The 24,360-nt window shown below is 40.6% G+C and overlaps 1 protein-coding gene, 1 long non-coding RNA gene and 1 other non-coding gene across 6 annotated transcripts in view; 2 read left to right on the top strand and 1 right to left on the bottom strand.

The window, feature by feature from the left end:
• Positions 1-598: 598 nt before the first annotated feature.
• Positions 599-24,312, bottom strand: LOC132597088 (uncharacterized). The gene is made up of 3 exons (XR_009563444.1): positions 23,928-24,312; positions 10,425-10,565; positions 599-823 (listed from the first exon to the last, which is right to left on the bottom strand). It is a non-coding gene; the product is annotated as an uncharacterized lncRNA (long non-coding RNA).
• On the top strand, positions 2,667-2,773 carry LOC115863162 (U6 spliceosomal RNA). Its single transcript, XR_004043416.1, has one exon. It is a non-coding gene; the product is annotated as a U6 spliceosomal RNA (small nuclear RNA).
• Positions 23,491-24,360, top strand: part of RABGAP1L (RAB GTPase activating protein 1 like) — a 686,895-nt gene continuing 686,025 nt past the window's right edge. The window contains exon 1 of one of the 4 annotated variants that reach the window (XM_060296116.2): positions 23,491-23,674. The gene's annotated coding sequence lies outside the window, so the exon portion shown is untranslated. Of the gene's footprint in view, positions 23,680-24,360 lie in introns of all 4 variants that reach the window. The other 3 variants (XM_060296106.2, XM_030875419.3, XM_060296102.2) reach the window with 3 other exon arrangements.

Genomic DNA, 24,360 nt, shown 5'->3' with positions numbered 1-24,360 from the left:
AGCCCATGCTCTGCAACAAGAGAAGCCACTGCAATGAGAAGCCCGCGCAACGCCATGAAGAGTAGACCCCACTCACTGCAACTACAGAAAGCCCACGAGCAGGGACGAAGACCCAAAGCAGCCAAAAATAAATAAATAAAATAAATACATTTATATATTAAAAAAATCTGCCATGCAGAAGATAACCACAAACTAAAAAGGACTCATCTATTAGCTTCTATAATTTTAAATTGATTTTCAGAGATATATCTCCTAGATAAAATCAAAGGAAGCACTCTGCATTTTTAGCACTAAATGCTGCAAGAGTAATTCAATAATAACACTTTGCTATACTTAATACTGTTCTATACTTTAAAAAATGCTTTTTCTCATATATATTTTGAAATAGATAGTGCAGGTATTATTATCATTTATAGATTGGGGAAACTGACACAGAATTTAAGTGATACCCTCAAGACTGCACAATTACACCTTGAAAGGCAGGACCAGAATTCTTCGTCCATTGTTTTGTTGTTTACTATCAGTAAAAACTGTATCTTTGATTAACTACAGGCATTCCCATTTTATAGTTCAGTATATGAAGACAAGACAAAAAATCTCAATGGGTTTGTTCCAGGTCATTCTGTAAGAGAAATGAAAAGCTACAAAAAATACATGAGCACTGACTTGAAATCCTTTGCTCAAATCACTTGATCACAATAAACGTTAAGAGTGAAGGCCAAAGGGTTATACAGAACTCATTGTCCATTAGTCTTCTTAAGGTTTGTCCTCGATAAGAGGTTTCCATCCAAATCCATTTCTTCTTGGCAAACACTTGTCTCCTCTAGAAATATTAAAAACAAAAGAGAGAAAAAAATTTCCTGGGTAAATAATGGAAAGGGAACAGTCCATTGTGGTGGACAAAAGTCAGAAGAATTAAATTTTTTACAACCTAAATATAGGATTATGTTTGTCACATAGTTGTAAAAGTTATAACAGGCATAAACTATTTTGTGGCCAAGTAATTAAGGTGGTATTACAGTAACATGCTGTTAATCTGACTTTTAAAACTTAATTTTAAATCAAAGAAACTACTATATACCAGACAAACGGTTGCCTTAGTGTTCTTAAATAAATAATATTAGAGAATTAAAACTAATTTGGATTCTGTAGTGGAAATTGGTCATTATTTGGGCCACCTGAACTGCTTTCCTATATTTAGAGAATTCCTCACCGTGTTAATCTTGGTGGTGAGCAAAGATACCTCCCATAATGGAAATGGAAGATGTCAGATAGTCACTTTCTCTCCCTCCCTTGCAGCTAAGGTGAAGGCATGTGACCTAGGCTTTTCAATCAGACATCTACTGGACTTTTGACTCAGCCCTGAAGATACAAGCAACAGTCTCTCTCTCTCCCTCCCTCTCTCTCTCTCTCTCTCTCTCTCTCTCTCTTAACCTACTGACAGGAAACATTTCTGCAATCTACAGTTTCCAATGTAGAGGTGGTCAAAGGGCAGACTGTGTGGTCTAGTGCCTGATGTCCATGGCGCTGGCTGCGGTGGCGGGTGGGGGGCTTGGGTAGGGGGAGACCATCTTCTCACAGTTTGCCTAGCACTTACCCAGTTTTAGCATGGAAAACTCTGAATCTCTGGAAACCATTCGGCCCCAGGAAAACCAGGACGGTTGGTTATTCTAGCCAGCTTCCTCATCAGATCAGTTCTGTGGGTGGTTTATTCCTCCTGCTTAGCTTCAAGCCTAGTTTTTCAAGCCCTCCCAGCAATTCTGTAAGCCACCCAATATCATTTTTAAAGATTATGGAAGTATAACCCAATGTCCTTTTAATCCACTATTGATCTGCTTAAATCGGTGAGAGCTGGTCTCTATTACTGCTACCAAGATCCTTGACCGAAACAGATACTTCTGTGTGTCAGCAGTTTGGAAACCTGCATTTCATGATGACCCTATGATTTGATTTGGCTCATAGGTTTATTACAGACACTATTTGATGTTAGTGAATTTTTTTTAACATTTTGAAAAGTGCTGCAAAAGCATCAATAATGATTATTCTTACTGTATTTTTGAAATCCTGAGATGTTTCTGATGGTCGAGACTATTGTGAACCATTTTCCCTTGGTGATGAGATAAACAAACATTGACAGAAGTAAAGTTGCTGCCAGAAAATGTTTGAATTTCCCTACTCTATCTCATCCCGTACCCCCAAATTTATGAATGCTTATTTCTCCAGATGAAGAATTTTTAAAGCCCCCCAAAATAGAAGCAAATGGTGACCTAAAAATATCTCTGCTCATTTATTCATTTTTGGAGCATATATAAGAGTTCTTTGTCATTTCTCCTGATAGACATCCCTCCTGAACATATGCACTTCTCATTCAGCTTCACCTTCAGGACATCTTCATACTCCTGCACTCATCCTTTGGAGAGAAAACCTTCAGTGAGGATACTCCTGTTCATAAAATGGTCATTAAGATGTTAGGGCTTCCCTGGTGGTGCAGTGGTTGAGAGTCCGCCTGCTGATGCAGGGGACACGGGGTCGTGCCCCGGTCCGGGAGGATCCCACATGCCGCGGAGCGGCTGGGCCTGCGCGTCTGGAGCCTGTGCTCCCCAACAGGAGGGGCCACAGCAGTGAGAGGCCCGCGTACCACACACACACAAAAAAATGTTATTATAGTGCTTACTTTGACAGCATATATACTAAAATGGGAACGATACAGAGAAGATTAGCATGGCCCCTGCGTGAGGATGACATGCAAATTTGTGAAGCATTCCATAATTTTTAGACCTATCATAGTGACCATTTCAATATATATGAATATATATAATTACTATGTTGTACACCTGAAAGTAATATGATATTGTATATCAATTATACTTCAATTAAAATGTTATTACATAAACAGTACATCTTTATTAAAGAAAAATAGAAGATACAAGAAGACAAATAGAATAAGCATCCATAATTCTGTCACTGAGAACATTTTGGTATTTTTCTTTTTTTTGTAAGCATTCATGTCTACAGCTATAGAATTTTTAAAATTTGAGAGGTCAAACTAGACATACTATTTCAGAACTTACTTTATTATTAGTATTATGAATTTCTTCCCATGTATATGCATATAGATATTTTAAATGACTGCACATTTTACAATGTATAGAAGTATCATCACATTCATTAATTAACTCTGGGACATTTTCAGCTTTGTAAACAATACTATTGAAATTATATATCTATCCTTGAGCATTTTTCTGATTATTTCCCCAAAATAAATATTAGAAGTAGAATTTTTACATCAGTTGCTCTGCTCATTTTTGAGATTTTTCTTATATTTTTCCAAAGTGCGTCCCAGAAAAGTCATGGCTTTTATGCTCCCACTTGTCATCTGTGAGACTACATTCTTCTACCCTCAACAACACTGAGCATTATCATTTTTAAAAAAAATTATTTATTTATTTTTGGCTGTGTTGGGTCTTCATTGCTGTGTGCAGGCTTTCTCTAGTTGCGGCGAGCGGGGGCTACTCTTTGTTGCAGTGCACGGGCTTCTCATTGCAGTGGCTCCTCTTGTTGCTGAGCACAGGCTCTAGGCTCGCGGGCTCAGTAGTTGTAGCGCATGGGCTTAGTTGCTCCGCCGGCACGTGGGATCTTCCCAGACCAGGGCTCGAACCTGTGTCCCCTGCATTGGCAGGCTGATTCTTAACCACTGCATCACCAGGGATGTCCCTGAGCACTATCATTTTTAAAAATTTTTGTTAATTTGATAAAGAGATTATCTCATTTCTTCTTTTTAAAACTATCTGCTCCTATCAAGATGCCCATTTTCCTCAACGTGAATGTATGATATTAATCACTTCATTCTGTCATGAAATGCAAAGAAGTAAACTAAAATTCTGAAAATGTATCATCCCCTCCAAGAACTGTCATTATTTCTTTTGTCACCATCACCCAGTTATTTAATTTTCACAAATTACTTCCTCCCTGAAATAGCTTTTTAGTTGACTTTCACTCTTTGATTCCCTTCTCAAGTCCTTAGATTTTTAAAATTTATTTTCTCTTATCCTATGAAGTACACTATTTTAAATACAGGCACTTAGGAGTTTATACCTTGTACAGGAAGAAGTCAAGCATGTAGTACCAAAATGCAATTAACCTAATCCATTTTCTCTTTAGGTTAAAAGTATTGTCTCCCTTTCAAAAAGAAAGAACATCTTTTGTCTTTTTCTTCTATTTGAGGACCATATAAACTATTAAGTAAAATAGTTACAATGCTGGTATTTGTCATAAGGTGGGAGTTTAGAGGAAGTATAATCAGTATCTTTGGGCCTCCCTGGTGGCGCAGTGGTTGGGAGTCCACCTGCCGATGCAGGGGACACGGGTTTGTGCCCCGGTCCGGGAGAATCCCACATGCTGCGGAGCGGCTGGGCCCGTGGGCCGTGGCCGCTGAGTCTGCGCGTCCAGAGCCTGTGCTCCGCAGCGGGAGGGTCCCCAACAGTGAGAGGACCGCGTACCGCAAAAAAAAAAAAAAAAAAAAAAAAAATCAGTATCTTTGCAGCAGTATTTGCTGGCTGTTTCTCAACTACTTCACTGATTTTGCTGACCCTCACATCCACTATTGCCTCAAAATCTATCATCACCCACTTCTAAAGCCTACCTGGTAGGCGTTGCTGGCTGCTGTTAATATCTGTCACACCAGAGAGAGGAGAATGGGCGAGAAACTCTTCAGGGGATCTTAGTTGGCTTCTATATGTTAGCTCTATTTTTAACTCTCTGCAATCAACGTTGATGACATTAGACATTTGCTTAATCTCAGTGCTGTCAGGCACCTTTTCTTTGGCTTATTCCTCTCACACCTTAGAGCCTTCCCCCAAACTACACCCTACGCTCAGAGTGACCATATGCTCTCTTTTTCTGGAGAGTCCCAATTTCAAATATTCTGTCGTATTGCCAAATCAGATGTCAGACCATATGCTTCATATTTTCTTTGGGGAAATATATTCACCTATCTATGCATCAGTTCCCTAAAAACTCTGCTCATCAGGATTTCTATTGGTTTTGCCAGACAGTTTATGGGAAATGTTATTAATCCAAAATGCAGCTCAGATGTCTTCTCCTATGGGAAGCATTCCTTCAGAGCCTTCCTTCCTTAGATGTCGCTCATATGTGCTCCCAGAGCTGTCTAGTCTTCCCTCTGTAGGGCACACCCCAAACCTCAGATTTCCCTCACCCACTCATTAGAATCGCCTTCCTTGGTATATTTGGGAAAATGAAGGGTAAGAGGTGTTGCATCACATGTATTACGGATTTACCCACATGCTCTCTGCTGCTCAGAAAGGCATTCTCTGTCCTATTAGAAAACACTCTTCATTTTTCTGCTGCTAATGGATTGTTTTAATCATAGATTAGAGCCCACAGCCTCCTTCCCCCTCCTGATAGTCTGTGGATCTGAGCATCTCCTAGCAGCACATTTCCCCACCTTGCGTGTTTCAATCTAGAATAACACCATGGAAAAGGCCTGGGGGTTTCGGGTACACTTTCTACTCTAAGTCCAGCTGCATAGTCTAGGATCTAGAAAGAACTTTGGTATTCTAAGGAGTTAGGAGACAATCATCAGTTAAAGCACACATACACACATTGATCTCCCAAGGACAAACGTCAATTTCCAGAGCAGAATTAAATAAAATTCTAGAAAATGCAAACTAATCCTATATGACCGAAAGCAAATTAGAGGTTGATTAGGGCAGAGGTGGACAGGGAGAGGCAGGAGGGAGGGCTTAAAAAGCGGCAATGAGAAAATTTAGGGTGGGGCTTCCCTGGTGGCGCAGTGGTTTAGAATCCACCTGCCAATGCCGGGGACACGAGTTCAAGCCCTGGTCCAGGAAGATCCCACATACCGCGGAGCAACCAAGCCTGTGCGCCACAACTACTGAGCCTGCCCTCTAGAGACTGTGAGCCACAACTACTGAGCCCACAACTACTGAAGGCTGCTCACCTGGAGCCTGTGCTCCGCAACAAGAGAAGCCACTGCAATGAGAAGCCCGTGCATCTCAAAGAAGGGTAGCCTAGCCCCTGCTTGCCACAACTAGAGAAAGCCTGTGCACAGCAACGAAGACCCAACACAGCCAAAAATAAATAAATAAAATAAATACATTTATTAAAAATATATATATTAAAAAAAGAAAATTTGGGGTGATGGATATGTTCATTATTTTGATCATGGTAATAGTTTAACAGGTAATAGTTTCATATATACATATGTCAAGAGGTATCAAATTGTACACTTTAAACATGTACAATTCATTCTACATCATTTCAATCTTAATAAAGCTGTTAAATTTTGGAGGAAAAAGAGTTAAAGGAGGCTGTCTCCCTGTCCTCACAAAGGCCTAAAAGTCTTTCTTCCCCATAGGTGAAGGGTAAGGCATGTGGCTTTCAATTCAGGTAGCCAGGCTTGGGCCAGGTACCTGGCCTAGCCTTCTGATGATGCCCTGGATCTCTTCAGAGGAACTTTTTTGGGGCCAGCTGAAATTCTTCACTGTGTCTTTAAGTGGAGTTGCCTCTTACTCCTCCTTCCTAGATCCTCATTTGCTATTCTGAAAGCAAAGATAAGAATGGATGGGTTGAGGCTTCTGGCCCCGGGCAGATGAGGAAAAAAATTTATCAATTGATTACACTGAATGGAGTCTATATACTTTAAGATTGAAATTGTTATTTTCATTTGTTTGATAAGCATTTACTGAGCACCCACTAAATGCAAGATGTTGTGGACATATTTATTGAGCAAGTTCCCCACACCTTGAATGTGGGCCTTGTGATTTACTGTGACCATTACAATGTGGTAGAAGTAATATTGTGTGCCAGTTCTTAGCCTAGGCCTTAAGAGCCCTTGTATGCCTCTACTTTCATTCTTACAATCTTGACAGTCCATGGGCTGAGCCCAGGCTAGTCTGCCAGAGGATGAGAGACATATGGCTCAGTCCCGCCACCCGCCCAGCTGACAGCTTGCTAAGCCCCAGAAGCAGGACCTTTTAGCTGCCAGGCTCTTGACTGCAGATGCGTGAATGAGTCAGACTGAACCAGAAGAGCTACACATGTAATCCCAGCCCAGATTGCTGACCCATAAAACCGTGAGTTAAAGAAATGGTTGTTTTAAGTCTTACACATGCACACACACACACACAAACACACACACTTCCTATTCTTACCGTTAGTGCTTGAGTGACTTAGTCAAATTATTTAACCTGATTGCGCCTCCGTTTCTTCATTTTTAAAATGACTATAAAACATACCTGGCTCATGGGGTTGTCGTATTATTAAATGAGATAGCATTTGTAAAGTGCCTTACCTAGTGCTGGGCACGTAGTATGTATTCAGAATATGGTAGTAGTGATTTTTTTTCCTTTTTTTTTTTTTTGGCAATGATTTTCCAAGTCAGGACCCATATCTTACTCATCTCAGGGTCTTCTTCATAAAAGGAACTCAGTAAATGTGACTATTTGGGGGAACTATAGTAGATTCAATGAGTATTCTGACTATAATCTTCTTAAGATAGTACCATATATTTACCTAAAAGGCAGGAAGAAATCATCACCTCTATCACTGTGATTTTAAAAGCAAACAAACACAAAAAAAATCTTAGTTGTCTTCATTTCCTTGAAACTCAGGATTGATACTGTATTGCTCACTCCTTATCTTCTTGACCCTATCAGCAGCATTCAGTTCCAGCTGATAATTCCTTCTCCTTGAAACACTATCTTCATTTGGCTCCCTGTACACCCACACTTAATCTGATTTCCCTTCTACTCCACCAGCCACTCATCTGCAGTTTCCTTTGAGAGTTTGTCCTTATCTCTTAAGCCTCTAAATGTTGAGCTGCTCTAGGGATCAGTCCTTGATTCTTTTCTCCATTTCTATTCCCTCTTGTGATGATCTCTTTTAGCCTATGGCTTTAAATATTGTCCCTCTATACTGGCGATCCCAAATTTATATATCTGTTTCAGGCTTCTCTCCTGAACTTCAGTCTCATAAATCCAACTTTGTATATCTAAGTGCCTACTTGACATCTGTATTTGGTTATTTAATAGGCACCTGGAACTTTATGCATCCAAAAATTAACTCCTGATTCTGTCCCCTTCTATTTCCTCCTAAAATTTTTCCTATCTCAGTATGCAACAACTCCATCTTTCTAGTCTTCTCTACTGTTAGAAGAACATAAAATGCAATTCTCCTGGGGTATTTCCCAATGTTCTGCTTCATATTACGCATAGCAGCCAGGGGTGAAGAAGGGGAGATGAATTGTGACAGTTACAACAATTCTCAGAAGTTGTCAATCTCAGCTTGAGCCCATTCGTGATCCTCTGCCTCTACAGCAAAATTCCCCAGTCCTGGGCTTCCCTGGTGGCGCAGTGGTTGAGAGTCTGCCTGCTGATGCAGGGGACACCGGTTCGTGCCCCGGTCCAGGAAGATCCCACATGCCGCGGAGCGGCTGGGCCCGTGAACCATGGCCGCAGACCCTGCGCTTCCGGAGCCTGTGCTCTGCAACGGGAGAGGCCACAACAATGAGAAGCCCATATACCGCAAAAAAAAAAAAAAAAAAAAGAAATTCCCCAGTCCTACTTTGCTTTTCCTTCTGGTCATTCTAGGTGTCAGGACAGATACTATGATAAACTGATTAGTTTTAAGGTGATATTTTTCAACAAGGTTTGTGTCATTAAAAATCTTCCTCTTTATTAGTGGGTTTCCCTGCTGGTACCTTATAACAAGCCACTTTTCCTTGCTGAATTATTCCAAGATAATATGTACATATTAACAGAAACCTTCAGTGTCTTTAATTCAAAGTATAAACATTAGCCACCATAGCATGACCAGTTGAGAATATATTATCGGGCAAGATAGTTTTTGGTACCAGTCAAAAATATTGTACTTGGCCATCTACTTATATTTCTCATAAACAAATTCCCCCTCTACATGGAGGCTAGTTCTGGCTCAAAAGTATCATTTTAACATTATTCTATCTTCTTTCCTTCTTAAGAGTTTCATATGCAAGGAGCCTAATTCTTTTTCTGGAAGAGTATTCCTGAATGAAATGTAGTCTCTTCGCTTTTTCATAGATTTATCTAGAGTCTGGAAGATTACTCAAAAGAGGGGTTAATCTGCATGGGTTGGCTTACATTACATAAAATTTCAAAATTACTTTCCATCCACTTTCTTATTAATTCCATTACTATCCTAATTCTAATACTATTTTATCCCAATTCTATTACTATTATTACCACCACTGCCTTTCATCCCTGCCATGAGCTGGGACCACATCCTTCCAAACCGATTATTGGTATAGCTTCCTAACAGATTCTCTGACTCCCTATTCTTTGCTCTGATTCATTATGCATTCCTCTATTAAAAGAAACAAACCCTGATTATCGAATCTGGACTACTTTTTCTTCCTTTAATCCTTTCTCTTTTGCTTTGTATAAGACTTTACAATTTTCAAGGAGTTTTCATATTTATTATATTGCTTAATTCTTATAATAGCCCTGTAAAGTATTATTAATCCTCCTTTAACAGACAAGGCAGCAACACATGTAGAGAGTAACTATTAGCTAAGAAAATCACATGGGCAATGTATATGAGATCCACAATTCAAACCCAGATCTTTTTTTAAATTATAGTTGATGTACAATATCTTATAAGTTACAGGTGTATTATATAATGATTCACAATTTTTAAAGGTTATACTTCATTTATAGTTATTATAAAATATTGACTATATTCCCTGCACTGTACACATACTCCCGGATCTCCTTGTTCCAACTTGAGCATTTTTAAAAATAGAGACGCTTTTTTATTTGACCCAAACTGAATCATTCAAATTCTCCATACCGGGAAATTGGAAATGGTTTACAGAGACTCTGATAAGTTATTGGAAACTAGTGCTAGGAGCTAGGGTGGGCTTTTTCCTATATACATATTCTGGCGTTTACTTCTTGGAGGATCCAAACTGACACACCAGGGTGCAGAGAAAGAGAAAAGAAATAGACAATGAAATATAGGAATGAAGGAAAGAATAACCTTGGTTCTTAACTTCCTGCTTCCTGGTTCCACACACTTGTGTGGCCCAGATACATTTGCTACCCATTCTTAAATCTGTGAGAAATTTCTTTTTAAGCAAATTCTGATTTAAACATTATCAAGTGGATTTTTGCTCTTGCTGCCAAATGATATCTAAAACATGTTATTCTTGGGAGTTTCCTGGTGGTCTAAGTGGTTAGGATTTGGTGCTTTCACTCTCGAGGCCCGGGTTCAATCCCTGGTCAGGGAACTGAGAACCTGCAAGCCACGTGGTGTGGTCAAAAAGAAAACAAATAAACAAAAAACAATAAACCACTAAATCTTAAAAAAAAAAAGTTATTCTTTCCACCCATTTTTTCCCTTCTTACCTCCATGTCTTTGTTCATGACATGCCTTCTGCCTGGAAACTTTCTTATTCTATTCTCTTTCTTTCAAAATTCTGCCATCCTTCAAGTCCCAGTTGAAATACCATGTCTCTATGTCTTCCTTAATGACTTCTTTGTTCATTCCTGGAAGGAACAATTACTCTGTGTAACTATAGATTCAATTAATATCAACAGTATAATACTCATCATAAACTGCTTTATAGAATTATTTGTGTGTATGTCTCATCTGGCCTACTGATGAGGAAACCTCTTGAGCGTAGAAAGCATAGCGTATTAATTTTTTTGTCCCCCCACTGAGCCAACACAAGGCAGTTATTCAAGTATTTGTAAGAGGATATACAATGAATGGATATACAAAGACCTTGACCCATGCAGTTCTAAAAGGGACTGAGGCCTAAGGTACATCTGGATGTCAAAAGTGGAGCCATCTGTGATATACACCTAACTATTCTCACAAAGTCAGTACCAATGGATTTTCCTATTGGCTTATACTATGTTTGGAGTGAGATAATAAAATTACTGACCTAATAGCTATTTAAACTGTTGGTGCCTCAAGACAGAACAGAGGTGAGATGAGTCAAAACGGTTAATAGCCTCCTAGATGCAAAGGGAAAAATTTAGCCCAGAATTTCCTAAACTGCGTTCAGTTCTGAGATAAGAAACAATAGCCATTTATTATAGAGCTTATGGTTGTATAGTGAAAATATTGATGATGACAGTAATATTGATTTCTGAATTTATTTAGTATTTGTGTCAATAATTCCTGCACACAGGGGCTTCCCTGGTGGCGCAGTGGTTGAGAGTCCGCCTGCCAATGCAGGGGACACTGGTTTGTGCCCCGGTCCGGGAGGATCCCACATGCCGCGGGGCGGCTGGGCCTGTGAGCCATGGCCGCTGGGCCTGCGCGTCCGGAGCCTGTGCTCCACAACGGGAGAGGCCACAACAGTGAGAGGCCCGCGTACTGCAAAAAAAAAAAATAATAATAATAATAATAATTCCTGCACACAGAAACAATATTAACTCCAAATGTGACTGGCAATTATGGTTAAGAAGATAATATTTTATCTATCTATCACTACACATATACATATGTCACTATGGTGAAACTACTTTATAACTATTAAATTTTTATTACAATGCATTTTTAATTAAAAATTTATTTTTTATTTTTTGGTCTTGCCACACAGCATGCAGGATCTCAGTTCCCCGACCAGGGATCGAACCTGCTCCCCCGCATTGGAATTGCGGAGTCTTAACCATTGGACTGCTGGGGAAGTCCCTAAAATGCATTTTTAAACATTATATGGCTAATATATATATATATATATATGTTTATTTTTTTTTTTTGCGGTACGCGGGCCTCTCACTGTTGCGGCCTCTCCCGTTGCGGAGCACAGGCTCCGGGCCCAGCCGCTCCGCGGCATATGGGATCTTCCTGGACCAGGGCACGAACCCGTGTCCCCTGCATCGGCAGGCGGACTCTCAACCACTGCGCCACCAGGGAAGCCCTATATGGCTAATACTTTTTAAACTCTTTCATGAGATGGTTTGTACTGTGAGCAGTCATAGCTCACACCCTCAACACGCTTGCCCTTCTCTCCTTTGGTATTTACTTGGCAAAACTCTAAGCCTGCTGTAATACAACTTCCCACCTCCTCAGTGCCTGCACCTAATCAGCTAGAGAAAAAAAAGTCATCATGCTGACTGGACTCACTTTAAAATTATGACCTCAAGTTTCAAGTGGATTCTCAGTGTTACCCAGCCATTCTTTACATTTCCCTAGTCATTTGTTTCTCCCATTCTTCCAGATGACGCCATTCCCCTCAAGAATCTTCCTCCCTTCTCCCTCTCAGCTGATGACCTTGCTTTTTATTTCTGAGAAAAAAGCAGCAGTCAGAAGGGAGCTTCTGACTGCTTTCACAGCTTCTCACCACTAATTCCACCCACCTACTTGCATTTCACCTTCCCTCCTATTATGAAGGCTGAACTGTTCCTGTTTCTGTTTGAATCCAAACTCTCCTCTTGTGCTCTGGGTCCTACCTCCTTTTGCCCATTCAAGACCTTTGCTCTTAAAATTATCCCATCTCTTTCCTGTATCAATTTTTCCCTCCCTGTAGGATCATTAACACTAACATACAACTATATTTAATATCTCTTAATTAATAAAAGAAACCCTCTCGATCTCACACCCCTCTTTAGACACTCCCCCATTTCTTTACTCCTCTTTACAGAAAAACTCAGAAGAATTTTTCATATGTGCTGTCCCATATCATTAACTCTCATTCTATCTTGAATTTACTCCAATTACATTTTTTCCCCTCACCATTTCACTGGTAGTACTCTCATCAAATATACCTTTGCTCTCCATATCACTAAACCCAATGATAAAATCTTCTTCATTATGCTTCACCTTTTAGTAGTATTCAATGCAGTTGACCTTTTTGGAACATATTCTACTTTGGCTTCCAAGAAACTTCTCTCTCCTGGTTTTACCCCATCTCTGGATCCTTCTTCGCACTGTACTTTTTTTGTTCCTCCTCATTATTTTGACAAGTAAATGTCAAAGTTGGAGTTTCCCCAAGGCTCAGTTCTCCTCTATCCTCATTTCCTAGGAGATCTAACCAGTTTTGCGGCTTTGCAAACTATATATATGACTTTTCCTCTTTCTTTTACTTCCTTTTCCTTCCCAAAGCCATTAGGTAGGATAGAGCAAGGCTGGCATTGGGCCTGAGTTGGGAAGAATCAGAGAGCTCAGAGAGGAGTTTGGGGGCCATATGTGAAAGGAGGTGCCTATATAAGAGGACTGTCTAGTATGGATAGTCATAGACTGATTGAAGTGAGGAGGGCACCCATGCAGAGGGGCAGCCTGAAATGGGCTATTAGGGATCCACACAGAAAACTGGCCATGCATGAGGAGTCAAAGCCTCAGCAGTATGAGGAGGACATTCATATCGTAGGGGCAGACAAGAGTTGTTGTCAGAGCCTGAATGGGTGAGGAGGATATCTATGTGGAAAAGGGAGTGGTGGTGACTCTGGAAGATGTGTTACTTAACAGGGAGTTGATTACATAAGTAAATACATTAAAAAGTTGGAATCAGGTTTCCCACTATCAGGTGGAAAAAGAGAAAACTAGAATAAACATTGTGGTGTTGGATTATTATTGGAGGTATTTGTGTGAATTCATGATTCTATATCCAGATAGATGATAGACAGATACATAGACAGATATAAATAGATATAAAATAAATATAGATCTAAAAGTGTATATGTGTTTTTGTACCTCTATAGCTCCTAGCTCTGTCCACTGAAAGGGCCTGAGAGTAACAACACCCCAATACAATTGAGCACATCTATTCCCCAGATTTTGGCTTCTAAATACCATTCTCCACAACTGTAACCAGGCTTCTTGGAGAATTGGCTGATTCCAGTACTGGTGCAGCAAAAGTGCAAGATAAGCTTGGAACATCTTGCTGAGCCAGAAAGCAAAGTGCTCCAGGAATGATGGTGGTGGTGGGGGGTGTATATCACAGAATCCAGCCTGAAAGGTCTCCATGGGCAAATCTGGTCCATTTTGAGCATTAAATTAAATATTGATGGAAATAGATTACAATCCATTACATAAAATAAGAAACCACGAGTCAATATATGGAAAGCTTTGACTAAGAAAGAAGGGGAGGACTTTGAAGTAATATCCCTCAAAAGGCAGAGTTTTAGGGGTGAGTAAAGGTGATTATATTTTATGCTGGTTAGAGAAAAAAGTAATAAGGTAATCATGCCAGAGATACAAGTCTATTATATGCCTGCATGTTTTCTTTTCTTCTTTCTGTTTATCCACTTAGAAAAAAAGAAAAATCTTTAGACAAGAGAAAGTTAAAATATGTAGAAGCAGCAACACATATATCAAGAAGGGCTTTTGATTCTTAAAGAGGTGCTTGATTTTAAAGAGGGCCACCCATGGACATATATACACTACCAAACATAAAATAGATAGCTAGTGGGAAGCAGCCGCATAGCACAGGGAGATCAGCTCGGTGCTTTGTGACCACCTAGAGGGGTGGGATAGGGAGGGTGGGAGGGAGGGAGACGCAAGAGGGAAGAGATATGGGAACCTATGTATATGTATAACTGATTCACTTTGTTATAAAGCAGAAACTAACACACCATTGTAAAGCAATTATACTCCAATAAAGATGTAAAAAAATAATAAAATAAAGAGGGCCACCAAATATGTATTCTGAAAGATTTTTTTACTCTGAGAGGAAGAATTTAGGATTTGTTAGAGGAAGGTTTCTTAGTTCTGAAAGTATTCATGGTGGAGTGGGGAAGAGGATGTAGGAATTCAAAGAAACTACTGATAAGTTACTGATCAGAGAGAAAAATACCAAATTTTACTTTGAATATAAGTGACCACTTTGTGATTGTTATCACCAGCTTATATTCCTGTGCTTCTAATAAAGGATTTTATTTTTTAAAACATAATTTTTTTGGAAAATATGCTAGTTTTCTCTTGGTTAAACAAGTATCTGAAAAACCTGGTTCTTTGAATCCTGAAGCTGTAACAAATGTAACAGGAAGTTGCATAGGAAATTGTGACTGAAGCACTCCAACGCAACAGGTGTGATTTTTCAGAGTGAAGTACCAGACCACCAAGTAGAAATTTCAAAGAAATTTCCACTGATTAGATGGTTCTTAAAAACCACGAGGGTCAGACAGCTGGATACTGAGACTGCATTTGCAAAGAGGCGTTCTTTAGAGAAGGCCATGCTGTGCATCCTAAGCCCTCTCACAAAGGTAAAGGAGGAGAGGGTGCTTGCCCTTTCACTTCCAGCCTAGTGAGTGTGGAATCTTACAGGATTATTCAGAGAACCGTGGTGGGAAGGAAGGAGAATAAAGGACTGAGGTCTGACTACCCCCCACCCCGCCCCGGGAAAATCTAGATGGCCAGAAAGAGATGGCCTGGTAGGTTCTTTGTTATTGGAGAAGATATACCCAATAGTACTGGGACCAGTAAGCTCTCTTAGAGTTTGTCAGGACAAAGGATGCATAAAGCTTCCCACAGAGCAGATGTGGGCCACGCAAGGGAGAAAGAATCAGTCCAGAGATCTTTTTGACTACTGTCCAAGAAGAACTGACTAAAACGTCAGTTGGGCTCTAACAGAAAGAACAGAATGGTGTGGATGTCCAAGAAATCTGAGGATAAGGGAAAAGTGGCAGCAAGAAGAATAGAATATATGCCCGTGTCAGGAGTTATTGGAGGAGCTGTGGCTTGATTGGTCAAGCATGTGAACCCCTGAAGATAAATAATCAGTTTTGAACATCTGTGAGTCCCAAAGAATACAAAGTCATCATACTATAATGCCAGCCAATTAAGACATTTCTGCTCCCTTTTCCCTATTCGTTTCCTGTACTCCAACCCAGAGAGTCAGTAACAGCAGCTACTGAGTAGGGAAGAAAGCAAGTAGGAAAGAGAGAAGCAGCTGACCACATTCTGTTTCTCTAAGGCTTTCCTTTCTAAATGTCAAATTGAGGCTGAATTTTGTGATTTAAAGTGATTGTAAGGTAAGTGAGCAGAAAAGTCATGAGACTTGCTGGAATTTTCTTCTTAGTGGCAGAGGGTAAAAATCACCCCTCTGAATTAATTTCAAGAGAACAGTTATGTTTTGACTATATCTCACAAGTCACACTAGCTCAATGTAATGAGTACACAGATTTTCCACTGTACGGTTAGTGGAAACGTTTCAGAACTTGCAGGTTCAGGTTTTAGGAGGAAATAAGCACTGCAAACCCAAATTTATAAAATAAAAAATTTACAATTCCTGTATTAGTTTTATTCACCAGTCACTACAGTAGAATCCTGAAATAAATGAATATAGAATATTCAAACCTTATGGAAAAATAAATGTAAAATTTGAATGAGAAAATTCAACCTCCCTAAGGCAGAGAGAAAATTCAGTGTACTTTCAGTAAAAAGAATATCAAACTCAAATCGACATAAAACATGCATTTTAGCCATGGTTATTAAGACAAAATCATTACTGAAATTCTCATCCAACCTTCCTGTATCAGCTATCCTAGGTATAATGGGTCTAAATAAAGAATTTCAATTTTAAAGGAATTACAGTATTATGAAACTATTTTAACTATTCTAAAATCATGTGAATCAATGAAGGAGTATGACCTTAAGATAAGGTTTAAGTATTGTAGCAGTGGTTAGATTTAGGTTCAGATGCAGTGAGTAAAACCAAAAATAAAAAAAATAATAATGGATTTAAAATACAAGGTTTCATTCTGTATAAATGAAGTTTGGAAGTTGTTGTTCCAGGTGGGCTGGAGGTTCTACAAAGTCATCAGTTCATCACTCCTTCCAGTTCATCTAAACTGTTCCCAGTTCATTACTTCACCATTCCTATGGTGTGCATTTGTACTCTCGTTCAAGATGATTGCTAGATTCAACCACCACATCTATGTTCAAGGGAGCAGGAGGGATGAAAGGAGAGGAGCCCATTCCTTTTCTTTGAAGATAATTTCTCAGTTACTTCTCTTTTGCCAGAGTACATAGCTGCAAGGGAGTCCAGGAATTGTAATCTTTTAACTATGCACATTCTAATCTTGAATAAATTTGGGATTTTGTTATTAAGGTGGAAAGAGAAAATGAATGTCAAGGCAAGAAGTTAGGAGTCACTGGCATAGAGACAAATATATTTCTTCTAATAAAGTAGCTAGGTCAAGCATTGATTGCTGATAAATTAGAATTATTAATAGAGATCCTTAATTGTATTGTTGATACAATTTTTAAAAAACGCTTGCTTTCTCTATGCAGAGAACATTTCTGTCACTTGCAACCAAAGAAAGTAATTTATGATAGATTATCAGGAAACTCAGTAACTTGTTATATTACTTAAGTTCTCTGTTTCATTGAGAAGAGAAGCATTTCCAAGACAAATGTATGAATGCATTTTCAATTTTTCATACAATAAACATCTACTAAATGTTTGGGTACTAGGGAAAAAAAGACATGATTTTTGTCTTCAAAGAGATAAAATCTAGTGGAGATAGATAGTCATGAAAAAATTTAAAGGTAAGAAAGTGTTATAGGTGCTGTAAGGAAGTATGTACCAGGTGTTGTGGGGATACAGAAGAGAGAGATATTAGTTCCACAAAAGAGATTGAAGGGTATGTATCCAAAGTAAAGCACAAAGTGACAGTGAAATTAAATTAAAAATTATTATGCAATTTTAAATATACCAAACGGCATAGAGAATAACATAATGAACATCACTCACTCTCCATTTATCTTATGAAATAAGATATTATGAATATGATCACAGGATATACTTTTTATGAAAAATACTCAACTTTGTTATGAAGTTTGAAATTATTAGCAATGATGTATATAGGTATAAATATCATAAACAAATGATCTTCCACTAGAGGTTGTTATTGTCATCAAATCAAAGTATAAAGAGTAGTGAGAATCTTCCTGAAATTGGAGAAGTATTAGAGAAAGTATTGGGAATCTTTTAATATATTCTAAAACAACAGTGTCATTTGATAATTCTCAATTACTTTAATGTTAGACTCTCATAGAACTTTGACATAAATCTTTTTTTCAAATTTGCAGCTTATTTTTTAACGTGGCAAAGGGAAAGGGACTAAAATAATGTCGTGGGGGAGGGCTGGGAGGTGGTGGAGAGGGTGGATTTCCCATGAAAGTATTTGTAATTTTTGAAGTTGCTTAGGACATATGTATGTAAGGAATAAATACAAAACACATGTATTTAAGGAATATTTCTGGGACTTCCCTGGCAGTCCAGTGGTTAGGACTCCATGCTTCCACTGCCGGGGGCACAGTTTCAATCCCTGGTTGGGGAACTAGGATCCCATGTGCCACATGGCCAAAAAAAAAAAAAAAAAAGAATATTTCTTATATGTCCAAAATCTAAATTCTAGTCCTCTGGCAAGTACTTCAAGGGAACTTGGGGTCACTGCCAAAGCTATGTTTGCATGCCTGGGGTCAGGAGTTCATCAGGGAGCAAGAACTCTGCTAAAATGGCTGACATCACATCAACACAGAGGCAGGCTCCCCTCTTTGTATAGTTTCTTTACACTGTTAAAAAATAGAGTTCCTTTTCAATAGTTTCTTTATATTGTTAAAAAGGAGTTTTTAAAAAAATTGTTAAAAATTAATCAAATTCAGAATAAAATGGCAAAGTCAAAAGTTGGCTGACGAAGACTCTCTACCTTTCCAAAAATATAAACATGCTAGATAATAATGTAAAAAAGTGAAAAAGGGCTTCCCTGGTGGCGCAGTGGTTGAGAGTCTGCCTGCCGATGCAGGGGACGCGGGTTCGTGCCCCGGTCCAGGAAGATCCCACATGCCGCGGAGCAGCTAGGCCCGTGAGCCATGGCTGCTGAGCCTGCGCGTCCGGAGCCTGTGTTCTGCAACGGGAGAGGCCACAACAGTGAGAGGCCCACGTACCGCAAAAAAAAAAAAAAAACAAAAACTTGTCAAATTGTATACTTTATATATGTAGAGTTCATTGTATGGCAGTTATACTGCATGAAGCTGTTAAAAAACAAACAAACAAAATGAAGATTCAAGCAATTGAAGCATATCCTCCTTCCTATTTTTATTTATGCAATATATTTGGTGAAGGAACTTGGTGGTTTGTCCCGTAGAGTTTCCCACATTCTGGATTTTATTGATTGCAAAAAAAAAATAATCCTTACCTTTTAGAACTATATAATGAAATATATATTTATCTTTTTTTTATAGGTGAAATCCATGTGAGGGGTAGGGAAGAGGAGATTGGCCATATGGTGATAATTGTTCAAGCTGAATGATTGGCACATAAAGACATTATACTATTCTCTCTACTTTTTATGAGCTTAAACATTTTTTGTAATAAAAAGTTAAAATAAAACAAGTCCCAAGTCTCATCCCAGAGTTACTGAATCTCTTCGGGGTTAAGTATAGAAGTCTGCATTTAAAAAATAAACTCCCAAGGTGATTTTGTTATACATTAATGAGGATCACTGCCCCAGACCAAGAAAAGGACTCTGATAGTGAAGTGAATTTCAGACTCCTGCCACAAGGTATGGGAATAGTTTTTGGTAGATGTCCTTTTCATTTCTTATTGAATCACAAAAGTAGTACATCAGCTCTTCTTCTTCAGAGAGATATTTATGGCTCTGCTTGCCTCTTCTACTGCTGAGGAAATTTTCTGATCCTTATATACATATTGTTTGATTTTGTTCTTATTCAGTCTTAAAAGGGTGATTATAATATTGGTTTGATTTATCATATAGGCTTAGTATGATTTGCCTGAATTACTCTGAATTTCAGCCCTGCATAGAACTGTGAAATATAAGAATTTATCTTCTATGTCTATAGTTTCTTCTATTACATCTTTGCTCTCTCTGTGATTCCTTCCTTCCTCAGGTTCCCATTGTCTCTTTTTCTATCTTCCCACTAGTAAAAAAACCACTCAAAAACCGTATGATAAACACATTTATACAAGATTACTGATTAGAATCATGAAGTGCTCTTCTCAGGGTAAGTTGATTTAAATAGGGCATAGGACTGAAGTCAAAGTTTTAAAAAAAGTATAGTGAAGGATTCTAAGGCATAAGGTAACCTAGTCAGGGAAGGATTTTGGGGTGATGGTGGTGAAGTTCCTCTCAAGACCCTGTAAAATTTTATCATGTAGGTTGTTACCTATTCATCCCATTGGAAGTGTATCCTTAGAAGAGTCAAATAATGCAACTACAGCCTTTTCTTCTGTAACATGCATGGAAAATTTAGCTTTGGCTGCAAGTAATAAAAAGCCAAATTTGAACTTTCTTAAGTAGCTAAGAAAATTTATTGGCTCAGGGAAGTTACTAAATCCAGAGGAAGGTGGTAGGTTTCAATCTGGGTTTGAGCTCTTGCACCATGTGTCAGCTTTATCCGCAGGCTGGCTGCCATTATGGTAGCAAAGTGCCTACAATAACTATGGGACTCACATGCATCCATCACACCAGGCAGAGAGAGACAGAGAGAGAGAGAGAGAGAGAGAGACAAAGAGAGACAAAGAGAGAGACAGAGAGAGACAGAGAGACAGAGAGAGAGACAGAGAGAGAGAGAGAGAGACAAAGAGAGACAAAGAGAGAGACAGAGAGAGACAGAGAGAGAGACAGAGAGAGAGAGAGAGGGAGCGAGAGAGAGAGAGAGGACTTTTCTTCTCCCAACAAACACAAGATCTGGCCTTCCTTATGACTGGACCAATTTAGACTTGTGTTAGTGTCTATCACTGACAGTCAGTTGAGGACCTGATTAGGCTGATTACGTACCTCAGTTAGGGTCTACACTTGGAGCTGGAGCTGGGCCTGTTCCCATTCAAATCATTAGCTAACTTACAATTGCAGAGGGGTGGAAATGCACACTTGGGTGGGAGTCAACCAATAGTGCTCATTATAAACACAATATAATAATATTCTACTCCATTAAATACCATAGTTCAAACTCTAACATTTTTGTTCAAAGTTGAACTTGTTTCCAGTTTTTGATACAGTATTATATTTTAAATTGGGAATTGCAGACCCACATGAAGGAAACAGAGCAGTGTAAGGTACAATAAGGAATGTAAAGACTTTGTAAAAGAGACAAAGCATGTCCTGTAGCTTACTGTCCTCATGTGAAAATGTAAGCCCACTGTTTCCAAATCTTCCACTTTTTAAAAAGAACCCCAAAAAGCATGTGAAATCTTCTGGCTTTTAACTTTGGCTAATTTTTTAAGCACCATGCAGGCCAAACAAAATGCATTTGTGGGTTAGATCTGGACCTAGGACACCAGTTTCTGTCATGTTATGAATCATGTTAGAACATTTCATAACACCTCCCCTCAAAGTAAGAGCTTCAGTCCTTTCATGGACGAGGGCTGCTAGTGTATGCTTAATACTAAGAAAGCCATAGTGGGGAGAGAAGTGAGCATCACACATTATAGGAAGAATGCTTTGTTATTAGTTCTTTGCAATGTACTTAGAACTGTTTTTCTGGTAGTGAGGATGAGTTTGTACCAAATCACCTTCACTGTCTGTTATCTAGGTTCTCTTGTGACTTGTCTCTTATCTAGGTTCTCTTGTGACATCTCCTATCCAAGTTCTATTGTGAGGAACAGCTCGGTTTTACAGAATGACCCCTGGTGATTAGAGGTGTAACATGTGGCCATGGGACAGAGTTCTTTGCCTTGTAGCAAACTGGCACATCAATGATCCTATAATAGTGACTTGGCTGTTATGCTCCACTTTAATAGGAGAATTAACTGGCAACAGCCAATGGTGGACACTGTTATTGCTGCCGAAGGCATGTAGTAATGAATTTGGGAACACTAAACTTATTTTGGACTTGTGATTTAAAAATTTTATTTCCTTTTTCAGGGGCTGTTTCTTATTGAATGCAGATAGTTATCACAGTGTTGCCATTTTTCTCAGAAAGCTTTTTTCTGGTTAGCAGATATCAGAAGGCAGAAACTGTCTTTTTCATCTATTGACTTCCTTATGGTGTCCAGTGTAACTTTAGTAGTATTTCGTTTAGTAGAGGCTAATTACATAGTTGTTGGCTTATTTATTAATAGATACAGATGTTTTGAGTTATATTTAACTTTATTAAATATTAAAAGACCAGCATTTATTGGGTCAGGCCCAGAGCTAGGTAGTCTCTTGGGTTACAGAGCTTAAAGAAGCCCAGCAGGCAGGGGAAACACAGAACAGTTGCAACACTTAATATGTCCCAACATCTATAAACATTTAAATTAGGAAAAAGGCGTGGTGGAGGGCACAGTGTGTGTGTGTGTGTGTGTGTGTGTGTGTGTGTGTGTAGAACTTGAGAGGGCTCTTTGGACACATGTCATATTTCTCAGGTAGCTTTTGGATCTAGGTGGGGAAATGAGTGCAGGGGAATTGAGGTAGGACAGAGGGAGAATTTTAAACTAAAGAAGTCACTCTAGATCAGAAATCATTGGACATACACTTAACTCTTGCTGCAATATATTCACTTATTGATACAATAACGTTTATAGAGTACTTTCTATGAGTCAGACACTATGCTAGGCATGGTGGAAGATAAACATGAATGAAGCAGGGCCTCAAAGATTCTCTAGTGGGATAAAGTATTGCACAGATTTACCCAGGTAAGGGTGAATATATTCGGCGCCACAAACCTATAGAAACAACGTGCTAAGGAAATTCAGAAAATTTCCTGGTCATTTTTGCCTGCACTATCTGGGAAGGAGGATATCCACAGTTGACGGATCAGTACAATATTAGTAGATGAAAAAGAGTTAGCTTATTTTATCTCTAGTAGTTTGTGCCCCCAAATTTATGACCCCAAAGGATAAAAAGGTGCAAATGAGGGTACGTTTTCTTCATAAATACATAATAGTGCTTCCTGTTCATTCCACGCAGGTTATTTTCCTCTTCAATCTCCCCTGAGTCTCACAGAACGAACCGGCAAGGGAGCACTTCGTAAGTACACAAGACACCTTGAAAGAGGCACAGAAAAGAGTAACTGGCGAGGAAAGTTAGTATTCTTTAAAAGGTGACCTCCCTGAGGATTACTGGGCATTATTAAGAATGAAAATATATGTAAGCCAGGTTTATGAGCAAGAACACAATCGCCCCAAACTCAGAATTATCTAAGAGCTCGGTAACCGCCGGGCAGGGCTTCAGCCCGACTCGCTCGGGGCTCGGGGATGGCCTCAGCTAACCCGCGCGGGCTGGCTCACGGCGCGGTTACCCTCCGGGAGGTTCTGAAGCGCCCCGAGCGCATCCCGCCCCTTCGCCGGTTCCTACTCGTAACAAGCCGGGTCGGCCGGGTCTTCACTCGCGGGCCCTAACCCTACCACGGCCACGCGGGGACGTGTACGCGCGTGCGCGCCCGCCGCCCAGGGCAGAGAAGGCGCCTCCACCCTGAGGAGCGCGCACGCCGCGCCGAGGGGCCCAGACGCGCGCGCTCCCGACTCGCCACCGCCTCCTCCTCCTCCTCCCCGGCCCGCCCCCTCCCTCGCTTCTTCCTGCCGGGCGGTCCTCCTCCCCTCCGCTCTCCGCTCACTCCGCCCTGCTCCCTCCGCCCTCCCAGGGCTCTGGCGGCGGCGGAGTGAACGGGACGGGCCCGGTCGCAGAGCGCGGGGCGGCGGGTGGGACCCGGGTGCCTGGCAGAGTTGTTCCGGCCCTGCCCGCGGAGACGTGAGGAGGTGAGGTGAGGGCGGCCTCCTAGGGGCCGGCGGGCAGACAAGAGACCCGGAGCCGGGCTGGGGGTGTTGGCGCCGGGGCGAGCCGGGGAGGGTAGCGGTGGGGGCCAGGCCCGGGACGGGATGCGAGAGGACCTCGGGAGGAAGACTCGGGGAGGGTTCGGGACTGTCGGTGGCTTCCCGGACATCGCGGTTCTCCCGGGCGGCGGCTCTTCGCGGCCCGGGCGGGCCGGCTGTCGGGGTCGGCGCCCCTCACCTGGGGGCGGGGTTGGTGACTTGGGAGCTCGTTTCCAGCTGTGCCGTCCTGACATCGCCGCCGCCTCCGCCGCTGCCGCCCGCTGCTGCGCCGTGCCTGCTGCCGGGTTCTCAGTCCCAGCAGCCCCACGTCCGGGGGGCGTGTGGTTAGGTTATTTTCTTACCCACATTCAGGCATCTGTTCGTGACCGCGTCTTGCCCTCGCGCTCCCCCTGTCTCCGCCCGGGTCTTTGCTCCTCTCCTGCTGTTGATGCTTGTGGTTTTGCTGGATGGGTTAGGCTACGTCCTGGGCAGATCTCTACTTGCAAGAAATGCCCCGCTTCAAAGTTGACCGCCTGGCCATGCCAAACAACCCCCGTCCAGGTTGTGGGTGCTCAGTGTACTGATAACTGAGTCAAAGTTTCTGAGACTGGGCTAGTAGTTTGCACTGGTCG

Source organism: Globicephala melas, chromosome 1 (assembly GCF_963455315.2).
Source record: "Globicephala melas chromosome 1, mGloMel1.2, whole genome shotgun sequence".
Classification (NCBI taxonomy): Eukaryota; Metazoa; Chordata; class Mammalia; order Artiodactyla; family Delphinidae; genus Globicephala; species Globicephala melas.
The sequence above is the reverse complement of the archived record's forward strand: the minus strand, read 5'-3'. Positions and strand labels throughout refer to the sequence as shown.